The sequence below is a fragment of the Macaca nemestrina genome, chromosome 5 (genome assembly GCF_043159975.1).
Source record: "Macaca nemestrina isolate mMacNem1 chromosome 5, mMacNem.hap1, whole genome shotgun sequence".
In the NCBI taxonomy this organism is placed as follows: domain Eukaryota; kingdom Metazoa; phylum Chordata; class Mammalia; order Primates; family Cercopithecidae; genus Macaca; species Macaca nemestrina.
In genome coordinates, this window is record NC_092129.1 from 2,086,982 (window position 1) to 2,100,667 (window position 13,686).

At 37.3% G+C, this 13,686-nt stretch overlaps 1 protein-coding gene and 1 long non-coding RNA gene across 16 annotated transcripts in view; one reads left to right on the forward strand and one right to left on the reverse strand.

Annotated features, from left to right (window-relative positions):
- Positions 1-12,004, reverse strand: part of LOC139363255 (uncharacterized) — a 54,581-nt gene extending 42,577 nt beyond the window's left edge. The window contains exon 1 of the long non-coding RNA XR_011623224.1: positions 11,808-12,004. This is a non-coding gene — a long non-coding RNA (uncharacterized lncRNA). The remainder of the gene's footprint in view (positions 1-11,807) is intronic.
- Positions 1-13,686, forward strand: part of LOC105487638 (WD repeat domain 27) — a 304,221-nt gene that overhangs the window by 216,115 nt on the left and 74,420 nt on the right. The gene's annotated exons all lie outside the window — the stretch shown is intronic.

Here is a 13,686-nt window from a genome sequence, read left to right on the forward strand (position 1 = left end):
GGCCGTAACTTTCCTTAGATGACATGGCTGGTCAATGGTGGTGCCAGGATTCAAATCTAGGCTGCTGGACCCAGTCTGCTCGGAATTGCTGTGCTGCCCTCCAGTACCCATGGGCACCAGGACTTGCATAGGGAATAATGAAAGCATGAAGGTTCTCAAGAATTTGGATTGTGGAGAAAAGTCACTATTTTTAGAGTTAGATGTGATTTACTCCTCCTTTTGCAAACTTGTAAGATGACTGTCAATGAATAAAGACACCAGTCTCAGTGCCTATGAAAACATTGAGGAAAAGGACAGCTTTAAAAACTTGCCTCCTGGCCAGGAGCGGTGGCTCATGCCTGTAATCCCAGCACTTTGGGAGGCCAAGGCAAGTGGATCATGAGGTCAGGAGTTCGAGACCAGCTTGACTAATGTGGTGAAACCCTGTCTCTACTAAAAATACAAAAACTAGCTGGGCGTGGTGGCTTGTGCCTGTAATCCCAGCTACTCAGGAGGCTGAGGCAGGAGAATTGCTTGGACCCGAGAGGTGGAGGTTGCAGTGAGCCGAGATCACACCTCTGCACTCCAGCCTGGGTGACAGAGTGAGACTCTGTCTCAAAAAATAAAATAAATAAAATAAAATAAAATAAAATAAAAAACCTTGCCTCCTGGTTGAGGAAACAAACGCTGCTGGAGCCTGCAAGGCTGGGTGACCACAGGAGGATGGTGGACAGGGACATTCACAGCCTGTGCTGCAGTTAGGGTGGGACCCACATGGTGGGACACTGGGGATATACCCAATAATGGCTTTGCTGGGTCAAATGGTAGCTCTCTTTTAAGTCCTTTGAGAAATCTCCAGACTGCTTTCCATAGTGGCTGAACTAATTTCCATTCCCACCAAGAGTGTTCCCTTTCTCCACAGCCTCACTAGCATCTGTTGTTTTTTGATATTTTTCTTAAAAAAAAACCCTTTTAAGTTCAGGGGTACATGTGCAGATTTGTTTTATAGGTATATCACATCAAGGGCATTTGTTGTGCAGATTATTTTGTCATCCAGGTACTAAGCCTATTATCCAATAGTTATTTTTTTTCTGATCCTTTCCTAGCTCCCCACCTCCACCCTCAATACACCCCAGTGTCTGTTGTTTGCCTCCATGTGTCCATGTGTTCTCTTCGTTGAGCTCCCTCTTGTGAAAACATGCAGTATTTGGTTTTCTATTCCTGAGTTAGTTTGCTAAGGATAATGGCCTCTAGCTTCCCTTGCATCCCTGCAAAGGACATGATCTCATTCTTTTTTATGGCTGCATAGTGTTCTATGGTATATATGTCCCACATTTTCTTTGTCCAGTCTACCATTGATGGGCATTTAAGTTGATTCTATATCTTTGCTATTGTGAATAGTGCTGCAGTGAACATACGCGTGCATGTGTCTTTATGATAGAATAATTTATATTCCTTTGGGTATATATGCAACAATGGGATTACTGAGTTGAATGGTAGTTCTGCCTTTAGGTCTTTGAGGAATCACGACACTGATTTCCACAATGGTCGAACTAACTTACACTCCCACCAACAGTGTATAAGTGTTCCCTTTTCTCTACAGTCTCACCAGCATCTGTTATTTTTTGACTTTTTAATAATAACCATTTTGACTGGCATGAGACGGTAATCTCATTGTGATCTTGATTTGCATTTCTCTAATGATAAGTGATGCTAAGCTTTTTCTCATTTGCTCACTGGCCATATGTATGTCTTTTTGAAAAGTGTCTGTTCATGTCCTTTGCCCACTTTTTAATGGGGTTGTTTTTTCTGTAAAGTTGTTTAAGTTCCTTACAGATGCTGGATATTAGACCTTTGTCAGATGCATAGTTTGCAAATAATTTATCTTATTCTGTAGGTTGTCTATTTACTCTGTTGATTGTTTTGCTGTGCAGAAGCTGTTTAGTTTAATTAGATTTCATTTGGCAACTTTTCCTTTTTCGCAATTGCTTTTGGTGTCTTTGTCATGAAATCTTTGCCCATTCTTATGTCCAGAATAGTGATGCCTAGGTCATATTCCAGGGTTTTTATAGTTTTGGGTTTTACATTTAAGTTTTTTATCCATCTTGAGTTGATTTTTGTATTCGGCTAAAGGAAGGGGTTCAGTTTCAATCTTCTGCATATAGCTAGCCAGTTATCCCAGCACCATTTATTGAATAGGGAGTCCTTTCCCCCATTACTTGTTTTTGTCAGGTTTGTCAAAGATCAGATGGTCATAGGTGTGTGACCTTATTTCTGGCCTCTCCATTCTGTTCAGTTGGTCTCTAAGCATCTTTTTGTACCAGTACCATGTTGTTTTGGTTACTGTAGCCCTGTAGTATAGTTTGAAGTTAGGTAATGAGATGCCTCCAACTCTGTTCATTTCGCTTAGGATTGCCTTGGCTATTCAGGCTCTTTTTTGGTTCCATATGAATTTTAAAATAGTTTTTTTTTCCAGTTGTGTGAAGAATGTCATTGATAGTTTGATAGGAATATCATTGAATCTGTACATTGCTTTAGGCAGTATGGCCATTTTAATGATATTGATTCTTCCTATCCATGAGCATGGAATGTTTTTTCTTTCATTTGTTTCTCTCTGGTTTCTTTTAACAGTAGTTGTAATTCTCATTGTAGATGTCTTTCACCTCCCTGGTTTGCTGTATTTCTAGGTATTTTATTCTTTTTAAGGCCATTTTGAATGGGAGTTCACTCATGATTTGGCTCTTGGTTTGGCTGTTGGTGGTGTGTAAGAATGCTAGTGATATTTGTATGTTGATTTTATTTTCTGAAACTTTGCTGAAGCTGTTTATCAGATCAAGGAGCTTCTGGGGTGAGACTGTAGGATTTTCTAGATATAGAATCATGTTATCTGCAAACAAAGATAGTTTTACTTCCTCTCTTCCTATTTGGATGACTTGTATTTCTTTCTCTTGCCTGATTGCTCTGGCCAGGACTTCCAATATTATGTTGAATAGGAATAGTGAGAGAGGGCATCCTTGTCTTGTGCCAGTTTTCAAGGGGAATGATTCCAGCTTTTGTCAATTCAGTACAATGTTGGCTGTGGGTTTGTCATAGATGGCTCTCATTATTTTGAGGTATGTTCCTTCAGTACCTAGTTTACTGAGATTTTTAAATATAAAAAGATGTTGAATTTTATTTAAAGCCTGTTCGGCATCTATTGAGATAATCATGCATTTTTATCTTTAGTTCTGTTAATGTGATGAATCACATTTATTGATTTGTGTATGGTGAACCAACTTTGCATCTGGGGATGCAGCCTACTAGATTGTGGTGGATTAGCTTTTGGATGTGCTGTTGGATTTGGTTTGCTAGTATTTTGTTCAGGATTGTTGCATCAATGCTCATCAATGATACTGGCCTGAAGTTTTCTGTGTGTGTGTGTGTGTGTGTGTGTGTGTGTGTGTGTGTGTGTGCCATGTTTTGGTATCTGGATGATGCTGGCATCATATAATGAGTTGGGGAGGAGTCCCTTCTCCTAAATTGTTTGGAGAAGTTTTAGTAGGAATGGTACTGGCTCTTCTTTATACGTCTGGTACAACTTAGCTTTGAAAACATTTGGTCCTGAGCTTTGTTTGGTTGGCTGGCTATTTATTACCAGTTGAATTTCAGAGCTTGTTATTGGTTCAGATTCTTTCTGATTTAGTCTTGGGAGGATGTATGTGCCCAGGGATTTATCCATTTCTTCTAGATTTTCTAGTTCATATGCTTAGAGGTATTCATAGTAGTCTCTGATGGTTGTTTGTATGTCTGTGGTGTTAGTGGCAATATCTCTCTTATCATTTCTGATTGTGTTTATTTGGATCTTCTCTGTTCTTATCAGTCTAGCTAGCAGTCTAATTAATTTTTTCAAAACACCAACTTCTGGATTTGTTAATCTTTTGAATTTTTTTTGTGTCTCAATCTCCTTCAGTTCAGCTCTGATTTTGGTTATTTCTTGTCTTCTGCTAGATTTAGGGTTGGTTTGCCCTTGCTTCTTTAGTTCCTTTAGTTGTGATGTTCATTGGTTAATTTGAGATATTTCTACCTTTTTGATGTGGGTGTTTAGTGCTATAAATTTCCCTCTTAATACTGCCTTAGCTTGTGCCAGAGATTCTAGTGTGTTGTATCTTTCTTCTCATTAGTTTTGAAGAACTCCTTGACATCTGCCTTCATTCTATTCTTTACCCAAAAGTCATTCAAGAGCAGGTTGTTTAATTTCCGTCTAATTGTATGGTTTTGAGCAATTTTCTTAGTCTTGATTCCTATTTTTATTGAGCTGTGGTCAGAGAGAGTGGTTGGTATGATTTCAATATTTTGCATTCATTGAGAATTATTTTATGTATGATTGTGTGATTGATTTCTGAGTATGTGACATGTGGTGATGAGAAGAATGTATATTCTGTCTTTTCAGGGTGATGCGTTCTGTAGCTATCTATCAGGTCCCTTTGGTCTAGTGTTGAGTTCAAGTCCTGAGTATCTTTGTTAATTTTCTGCCTTGATGACCTGTCTAATACTGTCAGTGGGGTGTTGAAGTCTCCCACTGTTATTGTGCGAGAGACTAAATCTCTTTGAAGGTCTCTAAGAACTTGCTTTGTGCTCAACATCACTGATTCTAAGAGACATGCAAATCAAAACCATAATGGGATACCATCTCATACCAGTCAGAATGGCAATCATTAAAAATTCAACAAAAACAGATGTTGTCGAGGTTGTGGAGCATAAAATTAGTTCAACCATTGTGAAAGACAGTGTGGTGATTCCTCACAAACCTAAAGAGAAAATTCCTATTCAACCTAGCAATCCCATTACTTGGTATATACCCAAAGAAATATAAATCATTCTATTATAAAGACGCATGCACATGTATGTTCACTACAGCACTATTTGCAATAGCAAAGACATGGAATCAACATAAATGCATACCAGTAATAAACTGGGTAAAGAAAATGTGGTACATATATACCATGGAATACTATGCAACCATAAAAAAGGATGAGATGATGTCCTTTGCAGGAACATGGGTGGAGCTGGAGGCCACTATCCTTAGTGAACTGATACAGGAACAGAAAACCAAACACTGAATATTCTTACATGTTAGTGGGAGCTAAATGATGAGAACTTGACGGCACATAGAGGGGAACAACAGACACTGGGATGTACTCAACAGTAGGGGGGGGAAGGAGGGAGACAGTCAGGAAAAACAACTAATGGGTACTAGACTTAATACCTGGGTGATGAAATAATCTCTACAGCAAACTCCCATGACACAAGTTGTCCTATGTAACAAACCTGCACTTGTAACCCTGAAGTTAAAATAAAAGTTAAAAGAAATGACTTCATGATTGACAGAATGCTGATAAGTAGTTATAAAGCAGCTAATAAGCATATATCATTTTAGATACATGGTTCAAAATGAGAAATAATAACTTATTAAATTGGATTTTATTTCATTCATTTTTATATCATAAACACATTTTGTTTAATTGTCACCATATAAAATCTAGATGCCTAAATCATTAGAATCTGGATGCTCCTGTCTTGAGTGCATGTATATTTCAGACAGTTAAGTTTTTCTTGTTAAATTGAATCCTTTACCATAATTTAATGTCCTTCTTTGTCTTGTTTGATCTTTGTTGGTTTAAAGTCAGTTTTCTGTTTTTTGGCTTTTTAATAATAGCCATTCTGATTGGTATGAGATGGTATATCATTGTAGTTTTGATTTACATTTCCCTGATGATTTCTGATAATGAACATTTCTTTCATTTGTTTATTGGCCACTTGTATGTCTTCTTTTGAGATGTGTCTATTCGTGCCCTTTGCCCATTTTTTAATGAGGTTATTTGTTTTTGCTTCTTGAAATTCCCTATAGATTCTGGGTATTAGGCTCTGTCCAATATGCATAATTTTCATCTGTCAAAAGATTGTCTTTTTGCTCTGTTGAGAGTTTCTTTTGCTGTACAGAAGCTCTTTCATTTAATTAGGTCCCATTTGTCAATTTTTGCTTTTGTTGCAGTTGCTTTAAGGGACTGAGCCAAAAATTATTTGCCAAGGACAAAGTTAAGAAGAGTATTTCCTAGGTTGTCTTTCAGGATTTTAATAGTTTGCAGTCTTACATTTAAATATGTAGTCCATTTTGAATTAATTTACATATATGGTGAAAGGAGTCCAGCTTCAGTCTTCTGCAAATGGCTAGCCAGTTATTCCAACACCATTTATTGAATAGGGAGTCTTTTCCTCATTGCTTGTTTTGTCAGCCTTGCCAAAGATCAGATGGTTTTAGATGTGTGGCTTTCTTTCTGAATTTTCCATTGTGTTGTATTGGTCTATGTGTCTGGTTTTTTTGCTGCTGTTATTGTTGTTGTTTTTTTACCAGTACCATGTTGTTTTAGTTACTGTAGCTCCATATGGTTTTTAATCATTGTTTTTTAAGATTGCTTTATTGGGGGCACATAAGGTGTGTGATATGGTAAAGAAAAGCCATCTTTTTTTTTTCTTTGGGCATTTAAATATCTAGAGTTTTAAGAATTAGTTTGTGATATAGGCTTATAATTCTTCATAATAAAGTATTACTGTACATATATGCCCCACTTCACCTGAGATACAAGCAACATTATTTTGTTAGTGCCATCTTTTACATGGCTTAAAATGCAAAATCATATTTTATTACTCAACAAGAATTTTTGACATAATTTCTTTTGAATAATCTTTTGCCAGCTTCCATTATCTGCATTACTTTGTCCAACATGTGGTAGTATTTTTTTAAATGAAGGCTTATTGATATATAATTTATATGCAGCAAGATTCATTCTTGTGTTGCATAAGTAAATGAGAATTTATAGCTGAGTCATCATGTGACCTCCACCACAGTCAGGATGAAGAACACCCCCACCCAGAAAGATCTCATGGCCCCGCTTGTAGTCACCTCCAACCCCCAGTCACTGGCTAACCCTGGCTTCACTTCTGTGCCTCCAATCTTGTTATTTCAGGCAGTCATGTAAGTTGGAAAGTGCGGTGTGCACTTAGTGTGTGTGTTCCTTCATGAGCATAGTACGTTTGAGATTTGTTTATGTATCAGTAGTTTTTTTTATTGCCAAGTCATGTTCCATTGCATAGATATGTCACACTTTGTGTATTCATTTGCCGGTGTGTGGATGTTTTGACTGGCTCTAATTTTTATCTATTATGATTGCAGCTGCTAGAAACATTCATGAACAGTTCTTTGAATGAATGCATATTTTTATTGAATAAATACATACAGGATTTCTAGGTCGTGTATTATTTGTATGTTTTACTTTATAAGAAACTGCCAAACAGGCCAGGCACAGTGGCTCACGTCTGTAATCTCATAGGGAGGCCAAGGTGGGTGGATCACTTGAGGCTTGGGGTTCAAGACCAGCCTAGCTAACATGGAGAAACCGTGTCTGTACTAAAAATACAGAAATTAGCTGGTCATGGTAGTGCATGCCTGTTGTCCCATCTGCTTGGGAGGCTGGGGCACAAGAATTGCTTGATCCCAGGAAGCGGAGGTTTCAGTGAGCTGAGATCACACCACTGCACTCCAGCCTGGTCAACAGAGCCAGACTCTGTCTCAAATTAAAAACAAATTTAAAAAAATTAAGAAACTGCTAAACTGTTTTCCAAGCACCTGTGCAATTATACCTTCCCACCAGAGGGATATATAAGAATTACATTTGTTTTCACAGTGGGAATGGGGTAGGTTTTATTTGAACACCAGCTAATAAAATGCAAAAAGGCAATTATGGGCCCACTTCAGTTATGAACAAAATTGTATAAATCCTAATAAAACAAGAGCCAACTGAATTCAGCTGTGCTCTTAAAATGCATCTTGACTAAGTGGGGTTTACTCCAAACTCAAGGTCAGCTAAGCATCAGAAAATCTAATGACTTGATTCACTACTTTGATATAGTAAGGAGAAGATACTTTCTTATCTCAGTAGATGCTGAAGAAGCATTTGCTTTTGTTCCTGTTTAGGATTTAAAATGAAATCTAGCAAAGTAGGAATAAAAAGGAGATTCTTCATCTGAATCTGTTTAGTTGCTATGACAAAGCTTACAGTAAATCTTGTATTTAATGAAATTTTATTTTCATTAAATGTATTTCATTAAATGTATTTTCTTATTAAAGAGCATGACAAAGATACAGGTTTTTTTAAAAGACACAAATATCATTTTTACAACTCCTTTTGACACAATACTGGAGATCCTATCCAATATAACAAAGAAAGACAAACAAGAGTGATGACTGATAGAGACAAAACTTTCATTGTTTGCGAGATGATTTGATTAATTTAGCTTGAAAGACCAACAGAATTATTATGCTATTATAACTAACCTAATTCAACAAGGTCACTGCATGCGATATCTAGTTACAACAATAATTACACTAACAATAACTAAGTAAACTTAAAAATAAGATTTCCTTTATAATGGCAACTCATACTTGAAAGTATCTAGGAACTTAACTAAAAAAAATAGCCATGGGGAAAAATTTAAATCTCTAATAAACTGCTTTTGGGGTGATCAAACCCAACACCAGGTCATGGGGGTGACAAAGTCTGGCGGAGCCAAAGGAATGAGAAAAGACAGTTTAAAAGAGAAAGTGGGTCCAGGGGGCCAATGCGAGTATGGAGGCTATGAAGGCCCTGAGCTCTGGAAGCCCAGACTATTTATTGGTGATCAAACAAAGAAGTGGTGACAATGTGGAGTTGAAAGGGAGCATTGCATTAAGCACATGATTTACAGCTATGATGGTTTAGCATATGCTCTGCTACTTGAGATAATGGAGAGCAGGTTCTTTTAACTCAAGACACAATCGACCCTGGGAGAGCAAGGAGCAAGGAGCCAGCAAGTCTAGACACATTCCAGAGCCAGGAGCCCTGGATTCTATCAAAGCCACGAAGGGTTTTATGCCCTGGGCTTAGATTATGGTGCATCAGGATAGCCTCCCACCCTTTAGCACAGAGCTTGGTGTTCCAAAGGCCATGAGGGGTTTTAGACCCTGAACCCCGGACATGTTCCAAGACTCTTTTACATTATGTCAGACATGCAAGCCCTGCCTCAGCTTCTCTCCCAACACTCAGCTTTTCTCCCAACAACTGCATAGAAGATCTGAGTAGCATTCCATATAATTCCATAGCTTAAGTTACAGCTTAATGTTATAAAAATGTCAATTCTCCATTAATGCATAATTCACTGCAGTTTCCATCAAAATGCCAGTAGAACTCAGTAAACTTATTCCAAAAAATATGTAGGAGAAGAAAGGTCCATAAAAGGTAAAGTCAACTTTATATTTTCCCTATTAGAGAATAAAAAATGCTTTTGAAGACACAGAAATAAAAACATGGAGCAGTGGCTCAAGAACTGCAATTAAGCCAGAGAATTCAGAGGGAGACCCATGTATATTTTCAGGCTTGATACATTTTAAATATGGAAGCACAAAATAATGGGGAAAAGATGGGTTATTTGGTACAATGTTTAGAGAAAAACTGGCTCTCTCCATTGTGAAAGATAAAACTATTTCTATTTAAATATGTGATTTAAATATCTCAATTGAAAGGTAAAACTATAAGTAAGTAGAAGAGGCCAGCTGCAATGGCTCACACCTCTAATCCTAGAACGTTGGGAGGCTGAGGCGGGTGGATCACCTGAGGTCAGGAGTTTGAGATCAGCCTGGCTAACATGGCAAAAACCTGTCTCTACTAAAAATACAAAAATTAGCCAGATATAGTGGGAGGTGCCTATAATCCCAGCTACTTGGGAGGCTGAGGCAGGAGAATTGCCTGAATCCAGGGAGGGTGGAGGTTGCAGTGAGCTGAGACTGTGCCACTGCACTCCAGCCTGGGTGAAAGAGCAAAACTGCATTTCAAAATGAATTAATCAATCAATAAGTAGAAGAAAATGTAGGATAATATTTTTGTAAACACTGTGCTTGTGAAAAAATTTTTGAAATAAAACTTGAAAAGTATAAAACATGAGACAAAAAAATGTAATGTAGTTACAGAATTATTTTCAATGAAGGACACCATGACAAAGTTGATGGCCAACAACTGACAGTAATGTTTAAAGTGGAGAAAAGAGTAATATATTAAAAAGTGTGTCTTGATTCTTGCTAGACCTCAGAGTCACTCAGGGCCCTCCTCTACACTTGTTGTACCTCACTGAACACTATCTGAAACTGAATTTCTGTGAATGGGGTGGGCACTTTATTTATCAAGAGCAGACTGCCATGTCATATAGATTCAGAATGAAGCCCATTGATTTAGAAAGATTATTGCATGTCCTATATGAGAGATTTGCTAGTAATTTACATCTAGGTTTATTTTTATCTTTCCTGGAACTCACTTTGTTTCCTTAATAATGATTTTTTTCTTAATTATTTCTTAATTTATTTCTTAATAATTCTGCTCATTATTATTCCTTTTTATCTTTTCTCACTGTTTTTTTAAATTGTAGAATTCCTGCTAAATGAATATTGGGATTAGTCTGTTATCTGAACTCTCTTGCACATTTTCCATCCTCTCAACTCTGAGTTACATTCTCAATGATTTCTTTATATCAGTTTTCCAATTCCCTAATTCTCTCTTCAGCTATTTCTTAGCAGGTCTTCACCCATGAATTAAATGTTTACCATCAATGACTTCACTTGCATTTCTATTATAACTAATGTCTTTTTCTTTTACTGTGTTTCTAATAATAAAACAAAATTTATTTAAAGACTACATATTACAGTTATATTGTCTGAAGTTCTTAGTACCTTGTTTCTGCTGTTTATTGTCAACTAACTCTAATTCATGGAGAGATGATCTTTAGCAGAGTTTATCCTTAAGGATTGCCTGTGACTTTACCTGAGAATGTGACCTCCAGGAAGCTCTAGGTTTGCTTCTGTAGGTGCTCCAGGAATATTACTAGGCAACACCATATTTCTTTGTTTTTGTTAGTTTCTTGAGTTGGTTATATTTGAATCACATAGACAGCATAAATTAAAACTGAAAACTTGCATAAGGGAAGCCCTGTGATTACAGATTTACTCTATGGGGATATCCTAATTTCTTTTAGAAAAGATTTGTTCCTTTCCTTCATAGCTTGCCTTTCAGCTTATTGCTTTTCTGGGAAACTTCCATTCGCCACACACAGTTACCATGGGGGCAGCTATGACTGACACCTGGCCCCAGTTGGGCTAAATTTTGAAGCTGAAACAGACAAGCAGAGGCCAAAGTTGAAACCTGATAGCTGAGGAGATCCCGGCTTTTTGTTGCTGTTTGTTTTGCTTGCTCATTTTGTTTTCTCTTGCCATGTGGATTACAGAACTGGAGACACATGGTTTCCAAAGAGAAAGAAGTGTAAGGAGAACACCTATCAGTGAATAGACCCAGGTGATGAAACTGAAATGAAGTATTGGTGATTCTTACATCTACAGCTCTGGTTTTCCCCAAACCCCCAAATCTGTTTTTTTCTTTAGCTCCTTTAGACATTCCAATAACCATACAATAAAATATCTTTCTGCTAAACTAGTGCAAGGTGGGTTTCTGTCTCTTGCCACTGAGTTACTCATTCCCTCTAAATTATTACAGCACCTTTTCTTTCTCACTGAAGAGACATTTGGAGAGTTTTCCTTTTTTCTCATTCTTGGTTGTCACCTTGCCAAGAGACTCTCCTAATGTCTCTATGTCTCTTAAAAAGTCTCTTTAAAAATAACTCATTGCCCATTTTCTGCAGCCCCATTTTCCATAAAATAAAGCTCACAACTAGTCAATTGAGTCCTGCAGGCAACCAACCCTGAGCCTCCTTACCTTTTGTCAGTCTTCAGTCTCCAAGTGCACTTGCCTCTGGGGATGAGCTGATGTGGACAGAGAGCTGGGTCAAGTGGCACGTCTTCTGTTTACGTGGACAGGGACTGGACATTAAGAGATCTGGTTCCTAGCCAAATTCGACGTGTATTCACGTGAATAAGTCCTAATATGTTTATCTGCTGGACTTTGTTGCTTTTTCTTCATTGCCATTTTCTTTTTCTTAATGGTTCAAGCATTTGGAAATAGAAGTGCCACAGCTATCTGAAAAGTATTTTTATGTTGTTTCAAGAGCTGTCCTAGGCAAGTTATTAATGTTCCAATATGTCATTAGGATGAGCTGATGTGGACAGAGAGCTGGGTCAAGTGGCACGTCTTCTGTTTACGTGGACAGGGACTGGACATTAAGAGATCTGGTTCCTAGCCAAATTCGACGTGTATTCACGTGAATAAGTCCTAATATGTTTATCTGCTGGACTTTGTTGCTTTTTCTTCATTGCCATTTTCTTTTTCTTAATGGTTCAAGCATTTGGAAATAGAAGTGCCACAGCTATCTGAAAAGTATTTTTATGTTGTTTCAAGAGCTGTCCTAGGCAAGTTATTAATGTTCCAATATGTCATTAGTATGAAATTTGTAGCAGTGTTTTGCAGACTGAGTTATTTAAAACAGATAAGCCTCACTTAAAAAGAAGTCTAGAATGTGTGTGGCTTAACATTGTTGTCTCTGATATAATCCAGTTAAGGAGAAATTTTAAATTTGACATGTCTATGAGGGTAAATTTATTTTGGGACTTTTAAATAAATGCAGTTTCACTCCAACATGAAATCAGATATGTTTTTTAGCCTTGAAATAATTAATTTCTCCCTCCAGAATAATGTGCTCATTCAGGCCAAACTCTGCTCTATAAATACTAGTTTATTACTCATAGGAATAGGAGTAAGTTGTATACTCAGTCTGAAAATTTCACATTTTTTTCTTTCTTATCTATATCTATCATTTAAATCATAACATTTACGTAGTGCTTTCTGTGTGTCTGGTATTGTGATAAATGCTTTATATAAACTAATTCAATCCTTACAACTTTTAGATGGGTAATATTATTACCCCAATAATTGTCCTAAACTGAGGTAAAGAGAATTTAAGTAACTTCCCTCAAATCATGTAGCAAATGTATGGGAGAACCAAAGTTTGACTCTAGGACCTGTGTTGGTAATCACTGCAAAAAAACTAGAGAAAATATTTTAAAATTTTAACCAAGTAATAAAAGGTCTAGATGCTACTCTGTGCTTGTTCTAATGGCTCTGCAAGTCTTCTCTAACATAGGAGATTTTATGTGTATATGTGTCTAGCAGACTCAGGCCTTTGCCAGTGTGAAATAAGCCCAAAAAAGTCCTGTTATTGTTATTTCTGTTTTTTTTAATGTTTGATTCACTTAATCAATTATGAAAGCAAAGCTCTATCAATGTCAATCTAAAAATGATCAGTCTAGGAAGCTACTGATAGATTGATCATCTAAAAATCTTCAGCCTAGGAAGCTACTGATAGATTGGTAATCTAAAAATGATCAGCCTGGGAAGCAACTGATAGATTGATCATCCAAAAATGATCAACTTAGGAAGCTACTGATGGATTAATAATACATGATCTGCTATGGGCTGAATGATGGTGTCCCCTCAAATTTCATGTGTTAGAACCTAATACCCAATGTGATAGTATTAAAAGATGATTAAGTCGTGAGGTCTCCACCCTCATGAGTGGGAATAACACCTTCTAAGTGAGGTTGGAGGGCATGCTCCTGCCCCTCCTGCCATGTGAGGAAGCAGCAAGATGCACCATCTTGGAAGCAAAGAGCAGCCCTCACCAGACACCAAATCTGCTGGT